The sequence below is a fragment of the Aplysia californica genome, unplaced genomic scaffold (genome assembly GCF_000002075.1).
Source record: "Aplysia californica isolate F4 #8 unplaced genomic scaffold, AplCal3.0 scaffold00555, whole genome shotgun sequence".
Taxonomy (NCBI): Eukaryota; Metazoa; Mollusca; class Gastropoda; order Aplysiida; family Aplysiidae; genus Aplysia; species Aplysia californica.
In genome coordinates this window covers 1-26,117 of record NW_004797825.1, presented here as the reverse complement: position 1 = coordinate 26,117, position 26,117 = coordinate 1, and the positions used below count along the sequence as shown (strand labels likewise).

The window sequence follows — 26,117 nt, the reverse complement described above, 5'->3', positions numbered from 1 at the left end:
GCGACAGGAAATTTTTTTTCTCTAAAATTGTCTCCTTTCACCTCCTTTCCTGCTCTCTAACAATGTTCTGTCGTCTGCTTTCGTCTCCACTTTCTGCCCCTACCCCCTCACCTCCTTTGCCCCCTCCTCTGGGCTCCTGACTCTTTCTGCTGTTTCTACTGCTACTCCTTGGCTCGTTCTTATAGCTGTCTTTCAGCCACACCCCTCATCTTCTGGTAGGAAAGATCTGCACCTAGCCTTCTCAGACAAGGGCGGAAAATCTCGGAGGTCCAGTGTGTCAGTCGCAAGTTGCGCTCCTTAAAGATCCATTGGTGGTCTAAAATCGATAAGAGTAGGCTTCGGCCGCCACCCGGGCAAAATTCAAAATTTCCTACCAACTGAAAATGTTTAATGTGCCCCGCGGGCTCATATGACCTTATGCAATTGCGAGAGGCGTAAAACATTTACGATCGTATAACCTAAGATGATAGTGTTGATCATTGATAGAGGGGCGCTGAAGGATCATAGTATACCCTAATTTCTAACTTTACTATTCTGAGAAAAAATGAGAAAGTTGTGCTATCATCAGAGATTTTTACGTTATATCAGGAAGGACGTTGGTACTGGTACCAGTGTCTGTGGTGTAGCAGTTAGACACTTGGCTGTTGTACGCAGGAGACCCTAGTTCGATTCCCGAGTGGAGTAAAATTTACTCTTTCTTTTTGCTGAGGTGTAGTGCTATATCAAGATATGTCAATGAAATCCCATGTATCCAATCTTTGTAAAAATCTATATCTCCAATTGAAGAAAATAGGGAGCATTAGAAAATATCTATTTGTGTTGATGTTACCAAAACTTTAATACTGTAACATCACTTATATTGTCAAGGCTTGATTACTGCAATTCCTTACTTGCTGTGTACCCGATGAACAGTTACAACAACTACAAAGAGTACAAAATATTGCTGCCAAAATAATTATGAAGAAACTAAAGCATGATCCAGTGACTCCTATTTCTAAAGGACTACACTGGCTCCCGGTGAAAGAGCGTGTCATATATATAAAATCTTTTTAACTTGCTACAAGTGCTTACATAACCTGACTACCTAAAACACACAGTTTTTAACACCCAATGCACCACATAGAACGCTCAGATCATCAAGTGATAAAACAACACTTGTTAAACCTAAAATGAATTACAAATCATATGGCCAACGCTCTTTTTCATATTTTCCCCCACTTGTTTGGAATAGGCTTCCAAAAACTATCAGAGAAGCAGAAAATCTAGAAATTTTAAAGAAAAAACTAAAAACATCTATTTTCATCAAATTTCGGTTAGACAGAATCCACCCAAGCTGTAGATCGTCGTGAGTATGTGTGTGTGGGTGCGTGAGTATGTGTGTGTACGCGTATGTAATATGTATGTGTCAGTAAAATTGATTGGCAATTTCATATGTTTCATGTTAAGCGCATAGAGCATTGCAAAAGTGGATATGCGTTATAGAAATGATATCCATTATTATTATTATGTTGAATGTCGTATCCCTCTCAGCCCAGGTTGGCCCTGACTGGCAATGTCGAAATTCCGCCTCCTAAAAAATGATCTAAACTGTGTCGATGAGGGCATACAAACAATGTTTAAAAATCAATATAATATTATATATAGAAATATTAGAAAGAGCGTGCGTCGAAACCATGAGCTCCGTCGCGTCAGCTGTGTCGATCCGTTCCGTCTCCAAGTAGAAGCTTGTTTGGGACAACAACAGCCATTATTTGCTCATGTTAACTTAATTATTTCATTCTGAAGCAGTGTATTATATCATGGTCACCGTATTGCAAAATTCATCTCACCGCTCATACTTTGGTCTATTAATAAATTCCATTCAATTGATGTTTCCTTTGAGTTGTTTTTTTTTTTTTGGGGGGGGGGGGGGGGGGGGCGTAATACATGTATTTATTTTCAACAAAGAAAAGAAAAAAGAAAACCCCTGAACATTTGAATAAATCCACCCAACAGGGCTGGGGACAATGGATAAGCTCAGCAGTTATTAGTTTTTTTTTAAAGATTGGGAGGCGAACTCGATTCGATCAATGCTGAATTATGAATAAAGTATGAATAGTACATGTATACTAATACTAAGAGTATTTCATTTAGCTGGCTCTCGCACTTTAAACATTCTGGACCAAATACACATTTAGTATTTAATACAGAAAGAATTCACACTTCTTTATCATATGAAAAATTTGTGCGTGAAGGGGATCGTTTTTATCTCCCAGTCAAATAGATCAATTCACACCTATTTTCACATGCCGCATTGTTACTTCAAAAGCAGTACCGTATTGGAAAATGAAGTCACACACACACGCGCGCGCACACACAATACTCACTGAAAGCAAGAAAGAGGATGGGGAGGTGTCTTTACTAATCTTACACATATTATACTCACATACACATATTAGAGAAGATAGTTTGAGATGGAGAGGATGAATAACTGAGAAAAGAAAGGGGGGGGGGGGGCGAAAAATAAAATCTATCGTTAAATTGGCATCAAGGCAGTTGCCCTTATACCATCAGCCTAATATGGATTCATGCCCAGCTTTCGCAAATTAGTTTTGTTGTTGTTGTTGCGAAAGCAAAGGTAACCGATGGCTCTCTGATATTGATAATAGTATTCGTGCAAATAATAGCAATAATAACAATAATATATAATCCACGCATATTAACGCTCTGCAGCGTGCTCTATGCGTTTTATAATTCTTATTACTACTATTATTACTCTAGCAGCAGACCCATGACCACTCAGAAACATTCTTTTTAAAAAAATGTTTTACGGCGCTCGCAACTGCAGAAGGTCATATGAGCGCACGGGACACATTAAATATTTTCAGTTTGGTACATAGATGTAGGAAGTACTATGACCCTATGACATAGAGTATACACTTCCTACATCTATGGTTTGGTAGGAAATTTTGAATTTTGCCTGCGTGGCGGCCGAAGCCTACTCTTATCGATTTTAGACCACCAAGGGATCTGTAACGAGTACAACTTGCACACGGGACTTCCGATATTTTTCGCCCTTGTCCGAGAAGGCCAGGTGTTTCTACCAGAAGACCAGGGGTGTGGCAGAAAGACAGCAGTAAGAAGGAGCCAATGAGAAACAGTAGAAAGGCTGCAGAAAGAGTCAGGAGCCCAGAGGATGGGGTGGGGGCAGAAAGCGGAGACGAAAGCAGACGACAGAACATTGTTAGAGAGCAGGAAAGGAGGTGAAAGGAGACAATTTTAGAGAAGAAAATTATCCGTCGCTACCCGGATTCGAACCCGGGACTTTTGAATGTGAGGCAAACACCTTAACCTCTAGCCTACGAGAGCCCCCACACATTCTCATCTTTCCATGAATCATACTATTAAATTCAATTCATACAGTGCAAGTTGCGGATTGCATGCACTCAAACTCTGACAAACTCATGAAACTGGCGAGATCGTTCGCAATCCATAGGGGAGGGGTTTTCATTCTCACCTGGGTGAAATGAGGAAAATAAGTGTAAAGTAAAGTGACTTTCCCAAGGACACAATGTCTGGCCTCTGATGGGATTCGAACCCACGACCTCACGATTGATAGTTCGAGAGCTATGTAAACAACGATGCTAGAAAATACATGTACATAATATAGCCTATACATGTATGTGTTGGCCTGTATCAGTGTCAGTTCGTCGAAAACATTTTTTCTTCACATATCAAGATCAGAATTTAAAATAAAAAAACCGTCTGTTGGCCAGCATGTGGCGGGACGCACAAGAAGAAAAAAAAAACTCTAAAAAGCGCGCACCATTTTGAACCATTACTAAATTTGAATGAGAACAAACAAATCCAATAGGCCTAAGCTTAGGAGTATTTAGGAGGGTGGGTACTGAGAGACATAAAAACTACTGTACATCAATACAGCCGTGTGATAGGTTGTTACTATGCTATGAGTGAGAGAACTCCCATGTTCTCACCGCAAGATGAGCCGTCACCTCGAAATTATGTCTCAGCGGGATCAGTTTCAGCGACTGCGACTACGCCTGCCACTGGAAGGTTTATGCGGTAAAAGGAAGAAAATCTTCTAATTCCGAACGAAGGCAAGCATACTAGCCTGGTCACCTCCGTAATCCCACCAATGGAACTGAGACACGCTGCCCTATCATGTCTTCTACAACATCCGAGCTGGACAGAACCGACCATCCTATCGTGTTCACTTTGATGAATATCACATTGTGGACGGCTATCTTTCTGTTCGTTGCCCTGCCCTTTGGGGTCACTTGTTCCCTACTGCTTGTTTTCGTGCGCACGTTGTGTGTGATTTATCCTTCAAGGGACATTGCCGAGCTCGCAGACTTCCTTGAAATCTCGCAGTTGATGCCAGAGTTCTGCATGGCGCATCTCCTGGCCAACAACGATTTTACCATCTTCGTTGATGGGAGACACACATTTCTCGGAGTGATGGGCACACCAGTCTGATTAGGCTGTCTGGGTAGGTTTGCTTCTTCCTTTTTTTTCCTGTTGTTTGTATGTTTTTTTTTATACATTGCACCAGTTGATAAAAAAACAACAACTTAAGTTCTGATTTTTTATTATTGTTTGTTGCCATTGCTATTGCTGTTGTTGTTGCTGCCATTTTTAGTTGTTGTTGTTGTGTGTGACTGTGCAGCCGACAGGTTGGGGGGGGGGGGGGGGGGGGGGCAACGGAGTCAGTTTGTTACAGTTTTATGTATCCGTTGCACCTATGGCGACCCCATGGACCGCCTCTCGCCGAGGTCACTGCCTCCTTTGAGTAACGCGTGAATGGTGGGAGGCAGTCCCGTCACCCATCGTCCTCCCCGAATAATAATAAATAATTGTTATAGATCGTTTTCGGTGGCTGGGCACCCTTGTTGCTTGGTCGGTCCTGTTTTGCTGTGACCGTAATGTTGTTGTTGTTGTTGTTGTTGTGTGTTGTTGTTGTTGTTGTTGTTGTTGTTTGGTGTTGTGGTAAGTTGTTGTTGTTCTTCTTCTTGTGTGTGTGTGTGTGTGTGTGTGTCTTCTTCTTCTTCTTCTTCTTCTTCTTTTTCCTCTGCTGCTGCTGCTGCTACTGCTGTTGCATCTGCTGTAGCTTTTATACCGTTCCCCACTCCTCTTTCTCCCCCAACCCCGTCTCACGGTTCTGTAGCAGCCGGCACGATAAACTTGGCGACACGAGTATGCCTGTTTTGGTAACAGATTCCGTACATGTGTTATCTCCAGTCATTAAAAAAAAAGATCTTCTGAGTTAAGCTTTATACGAGATACATTTCACCTCTTTGTCATTTCTTTCTTCGTGGTTCTTTTTTTTTCTCAGGCAAAACTTCGATACCTGAAGCGAATCGAAGCGAAGGACAAACCCAACAGGCCAGTACAACAGTAACAACACTGCTACTGCTACACAGCTTCTTTACCATGGCATAAAAAGGAAGGGGTGGAACTTCTTTCCACATCGACGCTGTGGATAACATTCACTACTGCCAGAACATACTGCATAGAAATTTGTAAGCTACTCTGTGTGTGCTCACGACACAGCAAAGATGTCTTCTACGATCACCGATGTCTGGAGGTCAGTCTTTTGGCATGCAGTCCCGGTTGCAGTTGCCTGGCCCATCGGCCTCGTATGTGCCTTCGCCTTCGTAGTCATCTCACCGTTTTATGCAGTTTCACTCGCTGCGTGAAATCGTTGAAAACCCCCGTATTGGGATGGAGCTACCCTATAGAGTGGCGCGGCATTTAGCAAGAGACACGCCATTGGATCAGAGAACAAGTTAAAACGGGACTAAGCAAAAGTGAGCCATATCATGTTGAAGGATCTAAGCCATTATCAACATCCATATAATCTACTGGATCTAGTTCATCATGGTGAACAGAAGTGTACAATCCTTGCGGCTTTCTAGTGTAGTGTACGCAAGATTACTGCCCTGCGTGCGACAGCGAAGAAGTGGCGACCTTGCAATTCTCTCGGTCTCAGACACAATGTTTTTATCTGGCTCAAGATAGTGAAAAAATAGTGTACAATTCTGCCCTCAACTATGGAGACAAATGGCTGACTCTTGGAGAAGAAAAATAAGTGTGCAGTTTTGTAATCAATAATAAGCTATCATGGTGGACCGGTGAATCAGACAAATTATATTCAGCCCATGAAAGTGAAACTATAGCCTACAATTAAAGATGGAGTGATCTCGCATCACTGCTTCAACCATTCATTTGATTTTTGTTTCCCACACAAGTAAGGCAAATTTTAATAGGCGAGCGGCGTCAGCCCTTCACTTCAAACAAGGGATTGAATTACACGCAAAAACTTTATTCTTACGCGACTTAAAAAACAACAACAACATTCTAAAGCCCAAGTTCAACTATGAGGTTGTGCATGAAACCTTGAATGACCGAATACACATGCTGTATACATCATATGCAAAGGGCTATTTCAGATTTGAATTTGTGACTGCACTACGACCTAAAGGCGAAAGAAGATTTTTTTTTCTTTAATTTTTGTTTCTTTTTTTGGAATACAGGTAACTACCTCAGGAGCAGTATCTCTGTCAAAAAGGTGATGTAATTTGACGAAATAAAAGCTGAGCTATACGTTCAAAACAAAACTATCTGCGAGCAATGATAATATTCTTCATAAAATTATAATAAGTCATTAATCACTCACCCCCCCCTCCCCCTTTCGTCATTTTCCTCTTTACGTTACGGTACATAAAAAAAAATCCGCTCAAGCACTCCATGAAATGGGGGAAAAGGGGATGGGGGGAGAGTACTAACGGAACAAAGAAGAAGAAGAAGAAGAAGAAGAAGAAGAAGAAGAAGAAGAAGAAGAAGAAGAAGAAGAAGAAGAAGAAGAAGAAGAAGAAGAAGAAAAAGAAGAAGAACAACACCAACAACAACATCAACAACAACAACAACAACAACATACAGTACCGTATTGTTATCCGACAAGCCTGGCTTCGTACATCTACACGCACTCGAACAACTTTGGAATAATCATAATAATAGAATGGACGTGTCCTGGCCTGATGTCTTCTGGTAATACGGTAGTTAACCCCCCCTCCCAACCAAAAAAAGGGGGCATATAACGATGTCAGATATAATAATCATCATCATCCAGTGCCAGATCTGCGACGGACATCAGCGGTCATGGTTCTCCTTTTATTTTTATTCCTTTGCTCGGATGCTCTAAAAAAAAGCCACGTTTCCCTGATCTTTCCCTGTTACCCATTTGTTTAGGTTCCCCAAGTATGTTGTTCTGGGCCTTTCCCTGCATCGCTTGCCCTCAATTATGCCAGTGAGAGCTAGATGTTCAAGACCCTTATGTCTATTTATGTGTCCCAAAAACTGCATTTGTCGTTTCCTGATTGTTTTTAACATTGAGCGTCCCACGTGGGCTTCATCAAACACTACCTCATTTGACTTATTTTCCTTCCACGATACTCTTAGCAGTCTCTTAAGACTTAAGAAACCACATTTCCGTTGCTTCTATTTTATTTTCACTGTCTTTGGTGATTGTCCAGCATTCACAGCCATATAGAAGGGTAGACCAAACATAGCATTTCAGAACTCTAATTTTGGTGTTCATTGAGTTGAGATGTTTATATTTGTCAGGATTGGGCTCATTTTATTGAAACTAGCCTTAGCCATTGTAATTCTCCGTTTTATTTCTGTGGAACATTTGGCGTCAGATGTTATCATATATCGTAGATATTTAAACTGTTGGACTTGTTTGATCTTTTCACCTTTGCTAATGAGATTACAACAATGCTTTGCTGCTTTTTTGGATATTACCATGCATTCTGTTTTCTTTACATTCAACACTAATCCTTTACGTTCACTTTCTGTAACAACAGTATCTAGAAGCAATTTAAGTTCCTTTTCTGAGCCCGCTATCAAAACTGTGTCATCTGCATACCTGATGTTATTAATCTTTTCTCTATTTACTTTGAGACTTGGGCATTCTTCTATGTTTCTAAGGATTGTTTCACTGTACACGTTAAAGAGGTCTGGTGACATAACAGTAATAACACACCCTTGCCTCATTCCTCGCCTAATCTGCTTAATATATTCACCGTTTTCTCCATTAATTCGTACAGTGGCGTTTTGGTCCCCGTACAAATTCCTGATAATTCTTAGATCTTTTCCATCTATGTCTAGCTTTTCCAGTATTTTAAATAGCTCATCAAGTTTAACTTTATCGAACGCCTTTGAATAATCTATGAAGCATTTTATACAGATCTTTCTGTGCTTCAATACATCTTTTCATTAACATTGTTAAAGTGAATATAGCATTTCTGGTGCCCTTGCCAGGAACAAAGCCGAATTGCGTTTTATATATATCTCTCTGGCCGGTCTTACACTTTTTCTGAATCTTCCCATTATTACTCGCAGCAATATTTTTGTAAAATGACTCATAAGGCTAATTGTTCCATGCATATCACACTCAGTGGCACCTGGTGTTTTAGGTAAAGCTATAAAAACTGACTTGTATCTTCTGGGATCTCACCGCTGTCATAAATATCATTTAGGAGCTTTGTTGTTATTTCAGTGCCTAGTTTTTCAAGCGCGACAATTACTTCAACTGGAGTATTATTATCTGGCCCTGTGGCTTTTCCTTGTTTCATTTTCCTAATGGCAGCTTGTACTTCTGCTTTCAGTATTGGTGGTCTATTTATTTCATTCTTTATTACCGGTTTTTCTCCTCTATTATCTTTGAAAATTTCTTCTAGACTATATGTATTCTGACCATCTGTTTAAGAATACAGATTATAATAATATAATATGGGCATTTCACTTCAGAAATGGCTGAAATTATATATATCACAAATACATCATATAATGTAATATTTTGTTACACGGGCGTCTGTGGTGTAGTAGAGGTTAGATTCTTCGTCCTTGCAGTCAGATCTATTCCCAAGAGGAACATTTTGTTCTGTCAAGTACATGTATTTGTGTCTGTCTGATGGGATGTTGCACCAGAGAGTTTACAGTATTACTGTAAACCCTCTCTGGTTGCACACGATGTTTCCCACTCAATTCAGATTGTGTCAGATAGGCAGGGTCGAAGCAGCCCGCTTCTTTGATTTATCTGCAGACCCCCCCCCCCCCAGAAACAAAAAAACAAAAAAACAACCAACCAAAAAACAAAACAACTATATGTACAAACAATCAACATGAAGTGGCACTGGTTAATCAAATTTGACCCAGCGACCTACATATAGCCTACGTGAAACTACACTACTCAACGCATGAACCCCCCCCCCCCCCCCTTTCCGAATTGTTACGACCACTTTAAAATTATTTGCTCAATCGAGGGCGTTTTACGTGTGTTTACACAGCATAATGCATGGATATAATTATCAGTACTACTGCTGATGCCAGAAATAATAATAATATGGGCCATGGGCACTTCACCCCAGGAATGGCTGAAATGATATCATAACATACATCATTTAATGTAATAATATAATATTTCGTTACACCGGCGTCTGTGGTGTAGTAGAGGTTTTAAGGCTCTTCGCTTTTGCAGCCAGATCGATTCCCAAGAAGAGGAACATTTTGTTCTGTCGAGAACATGAATTTAACATGAATAGGATGTCTGTCTGATAGGATGTTACACACGATGTAACCCACTCACAGAATTCAGTGATCCCACTCAATTCAGGTTTTCCAGATAGACAGGCTCAAAGTCGAAGCAGCCCGCTTCTTTGATATTATCTAAATTGGGTCGATGGGGGTGTAAAACATTTTCCCAATTTACTCAGTTACAATTACCGATCTATCTCCAAAACACTGAGCCCAGATTGTCTCGGGTTGCTATTTATTATACATGATGTACCACCTTCCATCCACCGCACCTTAACTTTAACCCAAACCAATTAACAAAGCACATGTCATGTAGACTAGTCAACCAAGTAGATCATCAAGCGGGGTGGTCTCTATTTTTGTTTTTATAGATTTTCTTTACCGTAGTACAAGTAGATAAACACAATTTAGTCGCCAAAAGCAGCAAAATTATGATAACAAAGGTTCGATTCCTGGCGACGCTGGATTCAAAGCGTGTCACTGGGTAAAAAAAACTGTCGACGACACCCCCCCCCCCTTTCCCAGATGCGTGAATAGGAGGATAGCAGCACTTGGTAGGGATGAGTGTAAATTAAAACATGCTACAGACTTGCTACCGATCTACTAGAGATGACTCACTACCATCTGGACCATTTCACGTCATGAAAACTAACAACATAAACTCCGATCAACGAGATGATCCAGCCCATCTGGACCACTTCATGAAAACTCACGTATACTCAGTTTCTGTGAGCCTTTTGACACTAGGTTTCAAAGGAATACATGTACTACTACATGTACTACTACTATCATACTGTTAAAGCGCTTACCACTATCAGGTGGTGGGTGGTTGGTGGGTGCTCTTGTGTGGTTTGCTGCTGCTTCTCCTTTCCTTTCAAACATCTATCGTCCTTATCTCTGCCCTTCATCGTTTTATGTTTGTTACTCTCTTGTAACAGATCTAATCTTCTGGCGCTCATGACTCATATGACCTTATGCAGTTGCGAGCGCCGTAAAACCTCTACTAAAACTATCAGGTGGTACCCCCGTTCTCAACCTGCTCCAATCATTGTTGAGAACGCCTCTGTCTTCTTCTGATCCCTTTACATAAATGTTCATTAGTAATAGTTTTATGGCACTCGCAACACATACATTAGACTATGCTAAGTGCCGAAAACTAGAAGTGTTACGACAGAGTAATTTTAAAAAAGGGGAAAAAAAGGAGGAGAGATAAGGACGATAGACATAAAGAAGGAGTAAGGAGCAAACCACACTAGAGTGCCCTTTATAATCTGCTGCTCCCATGCTTATTATGTAGGCTATTATACCAAACCAGCACGGTAACGGTCACGTTTCGTCCTGATACTAACAGGCAAGAGTCTTACCATGTATACGAAGTAGTACCGCTGAAAAGAAGAAAAACAGCAGACCACACAGAAGCCTTAACCAATAAATAATCAGGGTGACGACGCAGCTTGACTTAAAAAAAGCTTGTACTTGTACCGTATCCTCCAAAACGTCTTCAATTTACTGGACCACTTCATGAAAACTCACATAAACTCAGTTTCTGTGAGCCTTTATGCCGTCCCAAGCCAACGAGAGCCCATACCGGTAATTATAAAAATTAATAATAATTTAAAAAATGAAAATGATAATGATAGATAAATAATAATTATTATATACTGATGATGATAATAATAATAATAATAAATTCTTAATCCTGACACTGTATCCCTCAACAAATTATGTTGTGAGAGAAAGTTTCAGATAGGGGGAGCTCAAAAGACAGAGAAAATGAGCTCCGCAAAGTATAATTAGAGATCTATTTATTTTTACTGGAATAATGCAGCATACTGATAAATTACATAATGTACTTAGTTTATCAAACCTATGGTAAACCCAAGTCTTTAGGTCATCTCAGTAACACTATAACATCAAAATCATATTTGTCGATTATCTTTGAGTCGTTTTTTTTTTTTTTTTTTGGGAAGCGTTTTATGACGCTCGCAACTGCATAAGGTCATATGAGCGCTTGGGACGCACCAAACATTTTCAGTTTGGTATTATTTGGTATTAATCTTTAAAACTTGTCAGGTTTGAACTCGGGACCTACAGAATAAGAAATGAATACCTTTACCTCTATGCCGAGAGAGCCAATGTGCACGTTATCTTTATTTAACATTTTACAACAACAAAAAGAAGACAAAACTGGTTAAAATAGTCAGATCCCTTAGTTTATTTCAAACATGATGTAATTTTCTGTAGTCCAAATCAAATCGGAACAAGCTTGTATTGTGTCTTCATGAAACTTATTACTTACGAATGGGCAAAGTAGGCATAGTAAAAAAGATACACATGGTAGGCAGAGGAGGGAAACTTCGGAGAAAAAATATCCCACTGAATAATTGAGAAAAAACTGGTGAACCATTGAAATACTCTGACATTATGCAGGCGGATTAAATCAGCCGTTCAGTGATTGGTTAGCAAAAATAACTATCCATCCGTTTGTCATAGATCTTATGACTATCACAATGAAATCATGTGAATACATGTGATGACTTCACTTCTATGTGAGAGATCATTTGAATAAATCTCCAATTTATAGTAATAGTAAAACATTATCATTAAGTCTTATGGTTTTAAAAAACTCCGCTTAAGGAAAAAACCTTTGTCTATTCATCTTAAAAAGCATATTATATTTACTCAGTAAAGGACCAACCTAGGGATTGGAATGTAGCATTTATGTATTATACATTTTTTTAAACCAAAAGGGAAAGTAAAATAAGCAATGTGTATAGCGGTATACAATAGCACTCAAGCATCAAATGGGTAAATGATAACCTCAAATGATGACCATCAAATGGGTCTCAAGGTTAAAAAAAAACTCTGTTTAGGGAAAAAAACCTTTGTCTATTCATCTTAAAAAGCATATTATATTTACTCAGTAAAGGATCAACCTAGGGATTGGAATGAAGCATTATAATGTATTATACATTTTTTTTAACCAAAAGGGAAAGTAAAATAAGCAATGCGTATAGCGGTATACAATAGCACTCAAGCATCAAATGGGTAAATGATGACCTCAAATGATGACCATCAAATGGGTAAAAGATGACAAAGGGATGGTAATGGTAAAGAGTCACTAACATAAAAAAGCGAGAAAATCACTGGAAACAGAAAAGATTTTCACTAGATCTTTCAAGTGAAAGATACAAATCTTTAACTACTCAGATTAAAATTCACGAGCAGCAGACTAGAAATTTAAGTCAATTAAACCCTTTTCAAAGAGCGAAATAGGTTTTATGTATCATGTGAGCCTTCATGAATGTAGATATTCTAAATATTAATGCTGCCATCGACATTTAATAATTCAAATAATTTAGGAGACAGGTGGTATCAAACTGCCATTTAGAGAAAACCAGGGCTGAATGGGATAGGCCTACAGTATACAGGACCCCAGAAGAGAGATGGAGATACTTGATGAAACAAAATTTCCCCATGCAGGAACTGAACCCTCATCATAGGCGGGCAATGACAAAGGGCATAACCATTACACCACAGGCACCAGTCAGAGTCAATGGTAATCGAATCGTATAGTATAGAGAGAGTTATTAATACATGGCAGCATTCCATTTTAGAATGTCTGACAATAAATCTAATAGAGAAAGCAAATCTGAAAGCACTTTAAAGGTAATCTGCATTAGGCATCCACACAGAACACTGTGTCAAAGACATGAATTGCTTTATAAGATTAGAACAAGGGTCAAGTTCATTACTTTTCTTCTATCTCAAAGGAGAACATCATAATAGCAATACAGTAGTCTCCACCTAAGATCCCGGTGCTTGGGAGTAAGGAAATGCGGGATCTTAGGCGAACTGGGATCTTAACCGACGAACCCAGGGAAAAATCTATGGTGACCCATGTTAAGGTTCACAATCGGTAAAATGGTCTCCCTCCACTCTAAAATGAACTGACGTGACCCCTTGGTGGGTTTATGGCATATGGCGAGTAAAAGAGTGGTTAACCTTGATGACCTATCACAGTGCATAGTGGCATGAGGTGTGCCATTTTCACTTATTATCCTATCATTAGTATCATGAGTCTCAACATCTACGCTTATCCAGTTGCCCCTCCCCTTTACCTGTCGAAAAACTATAGCTTCCCATCTCTGACCGATTCTCTCCCCCCCAACAAAAAACCTTTGTCGTTACACACCATTATGTTGTGAAATCAAAATTCAGTCTGTCTCGCAAATTTGGGAGTAGAGACAACTGCAGCAATGGTCAAGGAATAGTTCACAGTTCGATGTGATCCTGCCTGGAGCGAACGTGTAGGCCCTTCCCACCCAGCGAGTGATGTATGATTAGGGGGAGAGCTTAGGTGTGAGTGCGATGCGTGGGGAAAACAAACGTGTCAGTCAGTTCACACCCCGGTGTGATCCCGTCTGGGGCAAACATTGCATGGCTTCATAGAGTTTTACAACATGTATGTGATCACATTCACGATAGTGGCTGATCTTTGACGCGATGGACAGTTTATTGATCTCAACTTTTCACTCTTGGTCGATCGGCTGTGCCCGCCCGGGTTTTTGTTCCGCAAATTATGATCTGAAATGCGGGATCTTAGCCGAATGTAGGCCTTCAGAGTGAATCAGAGCGGTATCTTAGGGGTGACTTTTGGAGAGTAAAAATTCTGTTTTCTTAAAACAGCGAGATCTTAGGCGAACTGGGATCGTAAGCGGTGGGATCTTAGTCTTAGGCGGAGACTACTGTAATACATTGTATAAGATGTAATGGTATTTTCATTAGATCACAGAACAAAACAACAAACAAAAAAGTGTAATGTTATACTTATTATATACACAAATTTGACAACTACATATGAAAGTGTAAAAAAATACAAGATGAACACAGTCACTGGCGAGCATTTTAAGTTAACATAGAAAATGACATGTAGGAGAAAAACATAACAAATAAAAATTGGCACAAAAAAACAACAACCTCTGAACATACAGCTCTGCAATCAGCCCATGTCCAAATGTAAGAACATGTGTCACTGATGGCAGGTGAACCTCAACTTAGGTTAGACTTTAAATTCACCCCCAAAATCTATAGAACTAATGGAATATTGAAAAACCTTTCACTTACCTAATTTGCATTAGCTACAATCTTTTTCATATGGTTCAGTATATTATCATGGTATATTATATAAACTCTCTTCTACCTGTATCATAAAAAAAAGCACAGAAAAAAAACAACTCCAATCTAATCATACACAATAAAATTAGAAATCTTTTAAGCTGTCATTCAGTTATATTGAAGAAAAGAACGGTAACAATTACTAACAATATCACTTTAAGTCTAAGCAAATTGTACAACACAAAATTTGAAATCTTTCTCACCCACACCCTAGCATATATTTTATCAAATACGACAAGTATTTTCAAAACACTTCTTTGGATTTCAGCAAAAAATACAAATTATTGTATTATTATTAACATTTTGAAAGTAAACAAAATGGTGAAGCTTAAAACGATAGCACCATAACAACTTGTTGAACCGACGAAAGTTAAAGAAATGGGTATGAGTGTGACAGTTTAGGACATCAAATTTTTCAAACGCCTTTTTAGAATTAAATTAATTATTTTAACAAGATTGAACTCAAGAGTGTAGTTACTTTTGGTGAAGCTACAAGTTTGTAAAAAATACTGACAGAATAAAATTAAATGATGCCTTCTGACAAAAAATTTCCTCCACTTTCTTTCACAGTGAGGATTACCGACTTAATATGCTGAGGTCAGTATTATATAAGAACTACAAACATCTCCTGCAGTTATCCTTCCCCACAAACTAAATCTATGTTTAAAATACACTCACAGTATAAAAAAATGAACGCCTTTGCTACCAGATCAGCATCAACAAAAGAGAAAACAGCAAAGTCACATATAACATACTGATTAGCAGTTGAGTAGGTGTACACTGGTTACCAACATACCAGGATAATGGCACAGGCACTTGAATCATGAACAATCAAAGCAAAGCTCCCAACACTCTACACTCACAAAAGCATAAGTCTTGAAATTATAATATACATATACACAAACAACACAGGGTACAAAATTATATTTTCAGGCGTTCTGATTCATAGTATAAAAAAAATAAAAATTAATGACAATAGAAATTCTTGCTCTTTGAAAGAGCAAATTGCTCATTTGGGTTCAGTACTAGTACTAGTCAGCAGGAAGGTGTCAATCTTGTTTAGTTTTATTAAGAGTTTTACGACACTTGCACAACACAATAAGGTCATATAAGTGCCGAAAATAAGAATTGTTAAAAGAGAGTAACAAACAAATAAAAGGAGAGATCAGGACAGTAATGAATGCTGTTGTTTTGAAATGTTAAAATGGGAATTAACTATGTTGCGAATGTAGAAATAACGATTCTTTGATATCACAATTATTTCCTCTTTTTGACACGTCACGTCTTGTCTCGTTTTGAATACGCATGAGATCTCATTGTAAAAGAAGAAGAATAAATCAGTTTTCCGGCTGGTAGGCGAGCAAAGAGGTTGTGTTGGTTCGTCCCCTTTACAAGTTTTAATCTTATATAATGTGAAGCAATATGCAGCCGTCACAAGGACGATACATGTTTGCTAGGAAAGAAGGAGCAAACCACACCACAGCACCCGCAAACCACCTGCTGACAATCTTGTCGTTGGGTTCATTAAGGGATCAGCAGCTGAATTGGGCATTTAGTTTTAGTAAGAGTTTCACTGCAGTTGCAACATAATAAGGTCATATAAGTGCCGAAGATTAGAGGTGTTACAAGAGAGTAACAAACACAAAAAAGAAGAAGCAAAGATAAGGATGATAGATGTTTGATAGGAAAGAAGAAGCAAACCACACCAGAGCATCCGCCAACTACCCACTGAATAGGGTGTGAGCATGCAAAAGCAACCCAATGAACATTCATTTCTGGTACACACACATGCTACGTACATTACTGAAAATACCCCTGATTCAACATCTCAGTCAAGTAGGTGGGGACCAGCTCACAATGAAACTTATGCCTTCGTAAGGAACTTACTTTTGCTTTTATACACATATAAAATAAAATAACACTGGTTTACAAAAGCAATAAAATTGGTGTAAACTTTGGAAGCAGTATTTAAAAAAAATAAGTAACATTGCAAAGAAAACAAAATAAATGAATGAATCAAGAGTAACCAAATCGACTGAAACAAAACAATGGTGACACTGACAATAACCATTTTGTCTCAGGAACAATTGAAATTTCTTCAGGAACTGGAGCATGGTTTAGAAAGCCTTGTCTTTATCTATTGATAAACAAAAAGTAACAGAATAATAAAGAATTCTTACAAAAATCCCTTCGAGAACCAGTAACAATAAAAAGTTTAAATTTCATTTAGTTTTTTTTATTATATATCAAAAGCATATAAAATCAATTATGCTTTAGGCACCATATGAAAAAAAAAGAGACAAAATTTGAGAACAATGCAAAGATCTCCGGCAATATACATCCTGGAAAACTTATAACATCTGCAACCAACAACAGGTTGAAAAAAATTGTTACAAAGAACAATTAAAACACACATATATAATATGATTTATATAATGTCTCCTATTCGCAAAGACAAAGATATAAAGCGCAAATACCATTTGACTGAAAGTAGTTAAAATGAGTGGTTCCCCGTCAAAGTTTAGCGCTTTCTTTTTTTTCAAGTGCCTGAGATGAATGGAATTACACTTGCGTAGAAAATTTCAATCCACTCCCAAGACGTTGTTTCAATGGTATTGAACCCCAAACCTCCTTCCCATCCTTGAGCTAGTTTCAGTTTCATAGTCTGGTAAAAGTTTTACGCTGCTTGTAACTGCATATGGTCAAATGGTTGTTTTCAAATTTCAGAAAAGGTAAACCTAAACAAAAGGAAAAAGAAAGAATTTAAGAAGAAGACACCCATCCTCCTCAGACCCAAACAACTCTTTGAGAAAAAGAAAGAATTTAAGAAGAAGACACCCATCCTCCTCAGACCCAAACAACTCTTTGAGAAAAAATAATTATTTCAAACAGAAAGAAGAAAATAGCCACTTGATTTTTCAGTTTCAAATAACATTTTTAAAAGACTGAATTTTCACTTTTAAAGTTCTTGGAATAAATTGAAACTTTCATTGGACTAAAAATGTACAAAGGAACAGGCTTATGAACATTTCTTTGCTGTTTACAAAACACAAATCTTTCTTTTTAAAAGTAGTTCACATTCACTAAATCCTAAAAAGTAACACAAAATCTATACACTGCATTCTGGACACACACAAAAAAGTATGAAGAGATAGTGAATCTTTAAAAAACCCCAACTAAACAATGGTAGAGGTTTATAAATGCTATAACTAGGTGACAGTCTCTCAGACACCACCTGATCTTTTGCATTATTATGAGAAAAGTGACATGTATGAAAACATTTTCCTTTTCTTTAACGTTAACAGCTTGCAGGTACAATATAGACATATTCATATATGTATATTGTTTCTGAGCAAAAAACCAAAGGTCTGTGGCAATAACATAGTAGAGACTGCTCCTGAGCTGTAGTCAAATAGCATTCATATGTGATGACTGAGAGATCAAAACAAAATGCAGGGGGATTTCTTTATGATGAACTCAATGACACTAGTGTGGTGACTCTATGAGACACAGTTCTTGACTTGGTAGAATTTTGACTCAGCAGGTTCCAGATGCCAAAGGTCTTTATTTTGACAATATGACTAATCACCCAGCTGAGATCCAGTTCTACATCTCCTATGGTATTACCCTTTAATTAAGGGAGTATAAGTAAAAAATAAGTTAGATATCATGTGTATGTATGAAAGTGGAATGTGGTCTAATATATAGCTATGCTTCCTGACTCATGTTGTTTGTGACTACATTACTAGCACTAAAGAAAGAACAAAAGTGTTAAGCACAAGCAGTATTTTATGTTCCCACAACACATGTTACACTCACAGTTAAAAACTCTGCAGGGGTATCAAATAATAGAATATATAAGTAAACGTTAAAAAAAAAAGTTTTGTCTTATCTAAACTAAATAATACTTGATTTAAAAAATGTCGCTCCAATGCCATCCACTATTTTTCGGTTAGGATATGAATTTTAAGGCACAATGAAAGTTTGTGATTTTTTTTTTTTTGCATTACCAGAACGCATGTGTGGTGAAATTACTTTTGATACATGGATAAAAAAAAACCCTTAACAGTTAAAAAAGTTAATTTCAATATCAGCTCAGTCTTCAAGTTGAATTCAGCTTAGAAATAATTAAAGTTAAACATTATTTGAGTAAACTTGCCTGATGTTTTTCACCAGCACAGTCTCAATGAGTTTGAATTATATAAGTAGCATTCCCAACAGGTTGATACTCCTGTACTTTGTAAGACACTTTTCTACAAGGTAAAAAAAAATTATGGCAAAATCAACCTTTAGTTTGCAGAGTCACCCATCCCTCCATACAGGTATGATTAGAATTTTTCAGAAGAATATCATTGTAAATTCGTTAAAGCACCGCTTTGACTTCGTCACCCTTTGAGGAACACAGCGTTCTAAATTAATATGAATACAAGAAAATGTATTAAAGATCAAATTGAAAAAATCATGTCGTTGATTCTAAGAAAAGATCCACAGTGTTAATAAGAAAAGTAACTAAAAGAACGCTAAAAGGCTATATATGTGTCTTTCTCACATGGGCTCACTTCACATTACAGGCACACGTGTAGTACATTCTACATATCTGGCGAGTTTCAACTGAGGAAAATCATTGCTGGTTATAAATGGTTGAAACATAAACATGGACATAGCAGCTCAGTCAAAGACACAAAAGCATTCATACATATTGGAAAGAAGAAATGGAGGGGTTTAAGAAAATATGATTACCCTAAAGAAGATATGACTTAACGTAAATGCAATTTTTACCTCATCCTAAATTAAACAGGCTACACATAAATTATAATGAAAACACCTGCTGTTGTTTAACACATAGACTTTCCTGACACCATGTTCTGGGCACATGTCAGCGGTAATTTGACACCCCGTTCTAACAGATTTATAAGTTCATTACAACCTGCACAACAGGCTGAGCAAGGGCTCAGAATAACAAAGAAAATAGCACACAGAAATCCTATAGGCCAGCCAAAGATAATGAGAATGATGAACCAAATGATGCTCCATAGCCATCCACAGTTTGCCATTGTAATAAGTCTGAAGAGTAAAGCGCTGATGTCCTTGATGAACGAAGCTCCGTCACAGGGATCTCTGTAAACCAAAATGAAAAATACAATTACAGTCAAATTAAATAAACCAGAACACTCTCTCATTTTAGAATCATGGGCTGTCCAAATACAGTGAAACTTGGAAATAACAAAGGTGTCAGGCCTTACTTTCGGTTTTGTTGAATCCGGGTTTTTGTTATAGCATTGTGAGCAACAAGTTGTGTCACAATGTAGGGCTTTACATTGGCAATTTCTGTTTCCATAGACCAGCGCATAATTCATTGCGTAGATTTGCATTTATGTCTAGATTAGCCTTTCATTGTCCAATAGCCGGGGAGAGAGGATGGACATGTTTGTGATGAGTCTGTTTCTCTGCCGATTTTCCAAGCCCGAAATGCTTGCTTGTGCCTACCCCCCCCCCCCTCCACCCCAATCTCCTCAGACACACGCACTAACAGCCACCTGACCTGCCTCTCTTGACCCTGGCACACACTAAGACACGTCATGTCTTACATGCCTGTCAACAACACAAGTGTTGGAGTGATAGAAGGCTTCTGATTGGAAGTATAAGATGTACGCAATAGCTTAAGCAAAGTGTGCAATGATCCACGGTGCAAGTGCGATCAATGGTCTCTTGGAATAGAGTAGAGATAATGTTCGTTGCCACTTCATTGAATACGAGTTTGCTCATTTATGTGTTCATTCAATGCGGGTTATTTTGCGATTTTAATAAATTAAAAACATGGAGAATCTGTCTCCTTTTGTTGGTTGAATCCGAGTTCCACTGTAGTCTTCTCAGTTCAGAAATTTTGTTGTCTCTCTCTATATTAAGTACATATTGTAGGCGCACTGTTGGCACTTCATTAACTCAAATTTTAAAATTTTACAGGTGAGACAAAAAACCTGTCAAACATTGCCAATTTTAACACTCAGGCAATCAAATCCTGTCAATAAAATTCATTGTGATTGGACAAAATCCTGCAAAGAAGTGTGCATTTTACCGAAGCACTTTATTAAGCAATCTGAGTTAGTGAAAAACATCCTTTGGATAGTGAATTTCTCCATTTTCAGAGCTGCTCCGTTGAACCTCGGTAAAGTGATATTGAAGTTAAAACAACTTAAAATGCGGTTTTCAGTTGCTTCGGACTAATCTCACTATCTTTGACTTACCTTAAATTCACATGTTTAACACGCTCTGGGTTGTTTAATTGTGTCCTGATGGCTGGCTAGTGAGCTATTATACATTTTGAGTGTAAATTTCTTTTGTTCCTGAACACATCAAGTGAGATTGATAAAGTAAGGGATCATGTGGAGGACGAAAGAAAGGTTCACTGACTTGTGGCGATCAACTGGTGCTCTGATGGCACCTCGCCATATTGTGTTAGTGAGTTTCAATGGATCACTTATGACTTATATGTCACTGTGGTGGATAGCGAGGTTTGAGCAGAATTTGAAATTGTGCGTTTTCGAGCATTCATAGTTGGAATTTTCATTTAATATTAATCACTTTGAGTATCAAAGTATCACAAACCTTTGTCAAAATTCAACTTGGTGAGCTTTTATCACAGCACTCACGATTTTAAAACTAGTTTCTTTACATTAGTTGGTGTTATGATTGTAAACAAAATGAAAAATCAAACGACCCACATCTACTAAGGAGAATAAATTTTCCTGCAATGAGAATTATGATCAAATAAGTAAATGTGGTATCAAAGAACTACAAAAGCCTCTGGGTACATTTAATGTCAGGTGTTCATTGGCAGGATCAAAACAGGTCAGGTCGATTAATGGCAGTTTCAGTGCACACTACGAATAAACTCATGTCCTGCTTCATCAAATTTGACCAAGAAGTTACAGCAGAGAAAACTTCGACCTCTGGTGACCATGCAATTTGGCACACAGAATTACATCCTACACGTAATACTACACTGCATTGTTGTACACATAGACAAAACTTACTGTTTACAACGTTGTCATTTCCTTCAAAATTATCATAGTGGCTTCAAGTGCTGATATAGCGCTGGCTCATATTGCGGGGTTGCTGTGCTAAGAGTTTCTTCAATCCTACAGATATGAGAAATTTTGATAGCTTTCTATCAGCCTCTCCAAATCAACACCATCCAAACTGCATTCAAAAGATTTGACACGTACTTTGTGGCTCGTAGTCATAGGTTACAAGCCTTGTGATTTGCTGTTACTCAACGGATTTAACATGTACCAATTGTGTCCTTAAAAAACAAACATGTTCAACTCTGAAGATCGTCCTAGAATAGTGCTAAAATGGTAGCTTTTGCCCTATATAAAAAGGAATAATCTGACCAGCCCCGACTGTATCAAATGGGTAAAGTGCACTGGGTATGACTAATCTTTCTTACCAAGGCAGAGACATGGAAATTAATTTTTACGAGGGCTGGAACTAATGTGATAAGATTTTTGAGAGAAAGTCATCACAAAAGAAAAAAAAGACTACATGCAATCTGCAAATGTTTTGATATTAGAAGGTGTATCATATACCATGGTATATTATATACACACACTTTCAGTACTTTCACTTGTAAACCAACACTAACTAACCCTTCCTGTAAGTCCAACAAAGCTGAGTGGACGGGCATATCTATAATTAAAAGCCTCAAGTCTCAAGATTTATTATTCTGTACAATCTACACAGGAATTTTAACTCTTCATTTGTGTACATATACAAAGCATAGCCATAGAGCCTGACCATTGGAATTCAAACACTTAAACGTTGACAGCTGAAAGGGGGGGGGGGGGGGGGTTGATACATAGATAGTAAGAGAGAGAGAGAGAGAGAGAGAGAGAGAGAGAGAGAGAGAGAGAGAGAGAGAGAGAGAGAGAGAGAGAGAGAGAGAGAGAGAGAGAGAGAGTGAGAGAGAGAGAGAGAGAGAGAGAGAGAGAGAGAGAGAGAGAGAGAGAGAGAGAGAGAGAGAGAGAGAGAGAGAGAGAGAGAGAGAGAGAGAAGGAAAGGGGAGGAATTCTGCAAAAGCTACCATTTGAAATAGATAGAGGGTTAGGGTTTAACTCACTTGCGACTGGGCCCTTTCACTAGTCACATGCGTTGAAGACTGGCGTTTTTGGGGGTATTTCAATAAATCACCACAACTATCAGAATTACCCTATTGTAATTATTTTTTGACACAGTAAAGTAACATTCAAGCATAATCTAATACAAAAAACTAAAGTTGTGTAAGTCTAATACTTTAATTTGTATGATTTAAAAAAAATTGGCATGAATTTGATTTTCCTTAAAATTTCCAGAGACGTGACAAGTAGAATGAAATTCACTACAACAACAAAAATAAAAGTTCAAAGTGTTCTGGTTTGATTTGTATACATGTGCGAGTATTTGGTGAAAATATAAAAGCTGGTCTGTGCATTGATTCAGACCCATACACTGAATTACATGAGACAGATGTATGGCACGACGTTGTGATTTCGTTGCGCGAAAAACAACACCGGTACTAGATCTAGTGCTAGATCTTCTAGCCCTAGAACTACGACTCGGGCCGTGTTCGGGTACATATCCAGGATCCTAACTATTAGACACATCATATTCTGAGACACTAGAACTAGTAAAACGTACAGAAGTATAGAAAACGGCGAAATTATGTGATTCTTGTTCATGCGACTTCTTCGACCGTAACTACGACGCGACTGTCGGATTACTATCAGCTGTATAGAAAAAAACAAAGCGCGAGTTCCGGTCTGTTCAACCCCAGTTGGGGTCACTGTCCTTCACCTTCAATAACTTAAAAACTATCGGCCCCAGAGTTACGAAACGAAGTCTAAGTAGCTCAGGCTTGGCCAAACAAGGGTACGAGGCGGGTCTCGCGATCCGTGCGTGATTTGTAGAGCGAAAAAAAAATTCAAAAGTTGGTCACGCAGGGCTTGTGAGACCCGTCGCGAGCGTCGCGGCGGGGGTTACGCAACTGTTGTGTGAACCGTCTGAAGTGAGTTAAAATGCTTGGGTGAGGGTTTTTTGTTTGTTTTTTTGATAAGTGCTTTATGGCGCTCGCAACTGCATAAGGTCATATGAGCACGCGGGACACACCAAACATTTTCAGTTGGTAGGAAATTTTTAATTTTGCCTCAGTGGCGGCCGATGCCTACTCTTATCGATTTTGGACCACCAAGGGATATAATTTAACGTGCGCAACTTGCACATGGTACCTCCGAAACTTTTCATCCTTGTCCGAGAAGCAGGGATGCCACTCAACTTTTTTTTAAATAGCTGAAAATCCACGTGCCACGGTCTCGCAAACATATCATGAATATCAATTTGAAACCCAAAGGGTGTACATAGAGAGAAATGACAAACAAACATTATAATTTAAAGCACTCCACGTTATTTGAACTTATGGCAAAGTCTTTGTTTTTCCGTTATTTGAACATTTGGCACAAGTTGTTGGGTGGGTCTTTTTTTTTTTCAACTATAGATTCTATCTTGATCTCAATAACGGAATAGCGGATCAGGATCAAAATACAGGAAATATCGGAAAAAAGCGGAAAAGTGGCATCCCTGGAGAAGGTAGCTCTTTCCTACCAGAAGATGTGGCTGAAAGACAGCAGTAAGAAGGAGTCAAGGAGAGTAGCAATAGAAAGGCTGCAGAAAGATTCAGGAGCCTAGAGGAGGGGGCAAAGGAGGTGATGGGGTGGGGGCAGAAAGTGGAGAAGAAAGAAGACAACAGAACATTGTTAGAGAGCAGGAGAAAGGAGGTGAAAGGAGACAATTTTAGAGAAGAAAATTTTTTCGTCGCCACCCAGATTCGAACCCGGGACATTTGGATGAGAGGCGAACAACTTAACGTGAAGGCAACGAGAGTCCTTGGTTGAGATTTGGATTTGGTTCTAGGTAGGACTAGGAAGTTAAAAGGGCCAGGGAAAAAAAGGTAAGTAAGTCCCTTCTTATAACTTTATTATTTCATTGTGGTTAGTTGGTCAGGTGGTCTCATTACTGAAGTCCTTCCCAATGAATTATTTAAAGAGAGATAGATATGAGAGGGAGGGAGAGAGAGAAAGAGAGAGAGAGAAAGAGAGAGAGAGAGAGAGAGAGAGAGAGAGAGAGAGAGAGAGAGAGAGAGAGAGAGACTTGTCAGAGAGTGAGTAGTAGTGGAGAGAGATGAGAGAGAGAGAGACAGACAGAGAGAAAGAGAGAGAGAGACAGTGAAAGAGATGAGTGAAAGAGAGGGAGAGAGATGAGTGAAAGAGAGAGAGATGAGTGAAAGAGAGAGAGAGATAGTGAAAGACTAGAAAGAGTGAGAGAGAGAGAGAGAGAGAGAGAGAGAGAGAGAGAGAGAGAGAGAGAGAGAGAGAGAGAGAGAGAGAATGTGTATGAGGCAGTCACTGCTTGCATTGTAGTTGTAGTAATATAATATGCATACCAGTCCCAAAAGTCGCTATTACTTGTGAATCGACAAAGATGCAGAAGGTGAATTTCACACTGAATTTATGCCTGGCTGTGAAGATGTTGGTTGACACGGAAGCGGAGAGCGATACTCTCGTTTGAAAAAGGTTTAAAAAGTGCACCACAAAAACAATATTAGTGTTTTCCCTCAAATCGCACCAAAAATAATAGAGCCCCTTTCTTAACATAATTTTTATTTTCCTTTTCATTTCTCCAATAGAAAAAAAATGAAATAGATCATCATTACTTTTATTGCTAGCTTACTTTGTCGGTGATCCTTTTCCCCACAAAGTGTCACTTGTTTGGCGAGGGAACATAAAGATTCTCAAGCACAGCGAGAGCTGTTTCGGCTTCACATAGTGAAGACGCACAGCTTACTCCTTCTGTAAAGGACACTATTAATTTCTTGAAAGAGAGAGAGAGAGAGAGAGAGAGAGAGAGAGAGAGAGAGAGAGTTTTAGTTTTAGTAGGAGTTTTACTGCACGTACAACACAATAAGGTCATATAAATGCCGAAGATTAGAGGTTAGTTATAGTTTTAGTAGAGGTTTTACGGCAGTCGCAACTGCATAAGGTCATATGAGCGCCAGAAGATTAGAGGTGTTACAGAGAGTAACAAATATAAAAAAGAAGAAGGGGAAACGATAACGACGATAGATGTTTCATAGGAAAGAAGAAGCAATCCACACCAGAACACCCACCAACCACCCATAAGATTAGAGGTGTTACAAAAAAGTAACAAACTTAAAAAAGAAGGAGGAGAGATAAAATAAAGACCATAGTTGTTTGATAGCAAAGGGAGCAAACCACAGCAGAGCACCAGCAAGCCACCCACAGAGAGAAAAA

At 38.6% G+C, this 26,117-nt stretch overlaps 3 long non-coding RNA genes across 3 annotated transcripts; 1 reads left to right on the top strand and 2 right to left on the bottom strand.

Moving 5' to 3' along the window:
• The first annotated feature begins 4,090 nt into the window (after positions 1 to 4,090).
• On the top strand, positions 4,091 to 6,620 carry LOC106012898. The gene is made up of 2 exons (XR_001185187.2): positions 4,091 to 4,489; positions 5,333 to 6,620. It is a non-coding gene; the product is annotated as an uncharacterized LOC106012898 (long non-coding RNA).
• A 5,168-nt stretch (positions 6,621 to 11,788) lies between these two features.
• LOC118478421 lies at positions 11,789 to 13,463 on the bottom strand. The gene is made up of 2 exons (XR_004859029.1): positions 12,481 to 13,463; positions 11,789 to 12,242 (listed from the first exon to the last, which is right to left on the bottom strand). It is a non-coding gene; the product is annotated as an uncharacterized LOC118478421 (long non-coding RNA).
• A 5,256-nt stretch (positions 13,464 to 18,719) lies between these two features.
• LOC106012899 lies at positions 18,720 to 25,495 on the bottom strand. The gene is made up of 2 exons (XR_001185188.2): positions 25,250 to 25,495; positions 18,720 to 19,893 (listed from the first exon to the last, which is right to left on the bottom strand). It is a non-coding gene; the product is annotated as an uncharacterized LOC106012899 (long non-coding RNA).
• Positions 25,496 to 26,117: the final 622 nt, after the last annotated feature.